Here is a 5,539-nt window from a genome sequence, read left to right on the forward strand (position 1 = left end):
TATGAATGAAGGCAGCCTCTGTCACCCACGCCCTGGAAAGGAGCTGGACACTCCAGAAACACTGCAGTCACTCAGGGGGGCCTCAGACATCCCACCCAGAGTCGCCCCATCCTCTGGGCCCCCATCACCTGGATCCCCCATCAACCGGTCCTCTGGGCCCTATGTTACTCTGTCTTCTGGGCCCCGTGTCACCTTGTCCTCTGGGCCTTCAGTGTCACCCACTCACTTGGACTCCCCATCACTCCGACTGTGGGGCTTGGTGCCTGTCCCCTGCCCCCAGGCTCAGCTGTCACCCCCCTCCCTGAAGTCACGTGGCCTTTTTTGTGGAAATGGGAAGAGAACCTTCTGGGATGGGAATCGCCCTCCCCATGACTTCCCTTGAGGATGGAGGACAGACTTACTGTCCAGAGAAAATTCCAGGCTTGCCCAGTGTCAGAGCAGGAAGAGGCACCTGGAGGTTCCTGGAAGGGCCCGGAGCATCCAGCGGCTGTGACCATTCGGCCCACGTGTAGCAGGCGGTTCACAACTCAGGCCCCAGACGGGCGGCCTGTCCCTACCTGGGAGAGACACCCAGACACCCAGAGGCCTGGGAGCGCCGTGCCCCCAAGTCCTGACACTGATCCCCAGCTGCACGTGCCCTCCTTGTCTAGAAATTTCTATCAGGTGGAGCTCGAGTTTTCAGAGCCCGCGGAGGACAACTTGCCATGTCCGCGCTGCCCTGGGTGGGCATGGAGGAGCCCGGCCCAGCGGCGAGGGCTCAGCTGTGGCCAGCAGCCTGGGTCTGTCTCCACCGCTCGCTCACGGGCCATGTGGATATGGGCACAATGACCCCCCTCAGCTTCCCCACATGGACAGTGAGGGTGAGCTCTGCCCACCTACCCCGCACCTGAGGAAGAAAGGCCAGAAAGGCGGACAGAGCCCTTTGTGAGCAGAAAAAATGTGTTTGCGAATAAATGCAGTTTTAACCCTGAAATTTCCTTTCAGACCCCAGAACCAGTACTTGGCTAAGTGGACTCTGCTCCCAAGGGCAGTGCCATCCGCACGGTCCACTGGCCACCAGGCCCTGGAGACTCTTGCTCCAGCCTGGAGACTGAGGGCAGCCACCTCGGATTCCATCCACACCAGTCACTTTCAACCAGAAAGTCCATGTGGCAGGGTAGCCTCGTCAGCAAGGGGGTCCACGTCTGGGCCTGCACCGCCGGCTGTGTGAACCGTCAGAGGACCCATGAAGAGCGTGGTCAGGTGGGGGCTCTGCAGCTGCCCAGAGTTGGCCGGGGGCACCAGCTCCCACCAGGGCCCGGGGACGGTCGGAGCAAAGCCAGATCTGGGATGGTGGGCCATGCGTCCCAGACGTTGCACGGACCACGTGCATGGGGTGCCGCCAGCTGGTTGGCAGCGTGGGGTCACTCTGCCGGCCACCTTACCGTGCGGACACAGTGCTGCGAGGCCACAGGACTTACCGGAAACGGGGGCTGAGCATGTGGAGAGTGACCGGGGATCCACAGCCCACAGCAAGGAACATCCCCAATGCCCCTCCTCTGCAGGGCTGGACTTGTCCTATGGGGTCGGGGGGCCTAAGACATCGAGGCCTGGCTGTGTCCCTGCTGCCCACTGGGTGTGTCACATTGTCCACAGGCCGCACTGTGCCGAGGCCAGATGGTGCGTCCCTGCTGGGGGGCTTCACTCATGGGGGCCTTCACCCACAGGGGCATCTCCCGTCCAGGCACCCTGGCCTGGAGACCAGAGCAGGGGTCTGGTCAGAGCCCACCCCCCTGCTGGGTCCTCACCTTCTCTCCCCTGACACTCTCCCCCACGGCCCCTCCATAAAGGCCCTCGGTCATCGCCCTGCTGTCCTTCCTGGAGCAAACCCTGCAGCTGTGGGACCCTGACCGTGGGCCAGGGGAGGCTGGACACGCCCGACTGGCCCCAGCAGAGGGTCCGCCGGGCACAACCCAGGCCCTGACTGGCCAGAGGAGCCAGCAGGAGGCGGGTCCATCCACGGCCTCGCTCAGCCCACTCAGCTGCCCTGAGGTTCCCTCACAGCAGACGGAGGGCGGAGGGAGCAGAGGGGAGTGGGGGAAAAAGGAATTTTTTAAGGAGGAAGAAGGCACCGCCCTGGGACTGGGCTTAGGAGGCCTGCACGGCAGAGGGGGCGCTGTTGCTCTACGGACAGGGAGAGGGGAGAGGGGAGAGGGGGGAGGGGGAGGGGGGGAGGGGAGGGGGAGGCCCGGGCTCCCGCTGGCTGTGCCCCCCCCCCCCCCCCCCCCCCGGCTGCGCTCCGGCCTGGTCAGCACCAAAGTCTCCTCTCGCCGCTTCCGTGGGGGCAGGGGCAGAGGCGTCTCCGTTGGGACAGCCTTCCTTCCAGCCTCCACCCACTTTCATGGCTTTTTAGACCCAACAGCAGAGTCCGGTGGATAGCTGCCCCTTTTCCCGCCGACTTTTCGAGGCACCAAGAGTCGCAGGGACGTGGGAACAGGGCGGCGAGAGGAGCCGTTCCGCGGGGCTCCCGGGGGCTCCTGTCCGGGGACCCAGGTCGCAGCGCCGCGAGCGCCCATCCCCGCCCCACCCCCTCCGCGCCCGGCCCAGGGCCGAATGCGGGCTGCCCGGCCTCCGGGGTGCCGTCCGCCCTCCGGCACCCTCAGGGTCTCACACACACACGCACTCACACGCGCGCACACACACGCTGCGGGCAGTCAGTCGGAGGAAAGCCCTGCTCTGGGCCCCGGTGCCGTCTGACCTCCGCCCCCGGCCTGTGGGTCCCCCGAGGCAGGTGACCGATGCTTCCCTGAGACAGCCGTCCAGCGTGGGAGCCGGGGCCCCAGAGATGAGAGGGGCCGTCTCCCCGTCACTGGCCCTGCCCTTCCTGCAGGTCCTGGGGGACAGCCCAGGCCCCCAAGCCTCCCGGACCGCCCCCCCCCCCCCCCCCCCCCCGGCCTGACCTCTCACCTGCGGCAGGCCCTGCCAGCGTCACCCGGCCACGCCCGCCAGCTGCTCCAGAGGGGAGCCCTGCGGCCCCTCCCAGCCCCTGACCCCTGCCGGACCTCAGGCCCGTCTCCCCCAGCTCCCTCCGAGCTCCCGGGGGGCCTTTCTCGGATGCGCCACGCAGGGGGCCCGGCATCTTCCTGTGGCCCCTCCCTCTGCAGACGCAGCCTCCTCCCCGTGGGTTCCCCGGGGCTCCGGCCGGCGGGGCTCCCTCCTGGGGCCTGAGGCGCTGTGGGCGGTGGGCGCTGGGGCAAAGACCCGCTCCCCAGGGCTGGTTCTGGGACCTCAGACGAGGGACCCCTGGGCCCAGACGCCCCCCTCACCCCATGGAGGGATCAGCAAGGCCTGGGCAGCACGGCTGCGGGGGGAGCCTGAGAAAGCCCACACCTTGCTGCTGGCTCTCCTCTTTCTCCACAGCAGAGGACCTGACCTCAAACCTCCCCTCACTCCGACCAGCGACCCCTTAGGGCAGCTGCCTGCTCGGGGGTTCATCCCGCGCCAGAACTGGCAGCCCCCGCAGGAGCAGGAGTGGGTTTTCTGCATGAACACTGGCAGTCGATGGGTCCAGATTTCCCAGGGTTTGAGGGGAGGTTGACACTGTGCCAGAGGAGACCCCACCTCCCGGGGGCCCTTGGAGGGCTGCTGGAGAGAGAATGATATGGAGACTGAGGGGTCAAAGGCAGACAGCCCTCCTCCGCCCGGCGAAGACGCAGCCATGCTCAGCGCGCATGTGCCCAGCGCTCATCTGCCCAGCGCGCATGTGCCGGGGTCCAGAATGGTTTCTATTTTCTTTTTATATTTTCTGAATTTTTCATATTTTTTCCAGCACATTTGTATCACTTTTATCATCAGAAAAGCCCACGGACAGGGGTATGTAAACAGATATGTGTGTAAACAGTTGTAAACGGGTGCAAAGATGTTTACAGTGGAAAGATTAGAGATTCCCAGGAATGTTGGCTCTGATCACCTCCGAGTAGTGCAACCAGATGATTTTTTTCTATTTTTATGATCTTTCTATGATGAGCATGTATCTTTTTTGTAGGAGGAAAAATGTAAATTTTCCAGGACATCACTGCTGCGCTCTCATGAGGTGAAGGGCGCCTCTGGGCCCGTCTGGGGCTAGGACGACCCTGCACCTCCTTCCACTTTGGGCCTTGTGGTCCGGGCCTGCCTTGGAGACACCAGGCTGTGTCCGAGCATGGGCTGCCCCACCGTCACACCCACAGCCTCAGTTTGAACTGTCACACATTGGGGACCCGCTGACTGGAGCAACATGGTGTCCTGCAAACTGAGACATAAAAACAACCTTGCCGGTTCTTCCCATCTTACAGACGCTGTGATAGCTGCCGCCGCTGCGTAACAAATGACTCCTGCACTCCCAGGCCCGGCACGGCCCAGGCCCCCCGTCTCAGGCTCCAGAGTGTCGGGAATCCGCGCCTGGCAGCTGGGCCCCGTTCTCAGTGCTCAGGGTTTTACTTATTCCCAGTTCTTCTTCTAAACCTGCGAGAACATTAGAGCTGCCACTGTCTGCAGACAAACCCAGTCCTGCTTGAGAAGCCAGTGAGCAGGTGACATCTGTCCGTGAGGCTCTGAACCCCCTTTGTCTGGACTGCAGGCCTGTGAGCTGACACACAGCACCGAACCCCGGAGCCCGGAGAGAAATGCCCACGGCAAGGTCCAGATGAAATCAGGGGCCGGCAAAACCACCCAGACAGCTAGTTTACAAAAATCCCATGAAGCGGATGTGGGAAATGGTGGAGGAAACCCTAGAGCAGTCATTGAGAAGTATGATTTCTGAAGGTGTTCTTGAAAGTTTCTTTATTATGGTCATACAATTTATAAAACATTTAGGCTGATATTGGACAAGTGTCAACAGCTCCGGCTCTGGGAAAGGTCTTCTGGAACCCTCTCTGGGGCAGGGGTGGGTTGGCCACGTCTGGAGCCCACCCCCGCGGGGCCCCGGGTGCTCCCCTCTCTCACTGTTCACATCTTTAAAACATACGCCACAAACAGACGCGTGTAGGTGTTGTTGCTGATTTTGTTTTCCCACAGTGAAAAGTGAAATATCTTTTCCAGATATGTATTTGACTGAACTGTGAGGAAATATTTACATGAAAAATAATTCGGAAATCCGAGCAAGCAATGGAATTGATACATTTGGACAAACAGCCATGACACAAGCGGTCAGTGTAGGGCTGGGGTGGACACAGCTCATGAATCCCACATGAAGATGTCCGGGTTGGGAACAACCCGATGTGCCGAGGACATCCGTTTGGGGCCGCACATTCTTTCTTAAACTCGACTGCAGTTTTGTTCTACTTAGCACGAGAGCCACAGCGCTCTGTGAGCGAAAACGTCCCCACAAACTGGGGAAAAGAGACCCGTTAGCCGAGCAGCGTCCAGGGCTCCAAGCTGCTCCCTGGCCAGTGACTCAGCGCCGAGCAGCAGGGACCCCCGCCCTCCTCCCGGCCCTCCTCCCGGCCCCCGCCCACCTCCTCCCCCGCCTGCTCCGCCCTCGTCCCTCCCGCTTAACTCCAGGCCCGCAGAAGAGCAGAGA

The sequence above is a fragment of the Diceros bicornis genome, chromosome 27, assembly GCF_020826845.1.
Source record: "Diceros bicornis minor isolate mBicDic1 chromosome 27, mDicBic1.mat.cur, whole genome shotgun sequence".
Classification (NCBI taxonomy): Eukaryota; Metazoa; Chordata; class Mammalia; order Perissodactyla; family Rhinocerotidae; genus Diceros; species Diceros bicornis.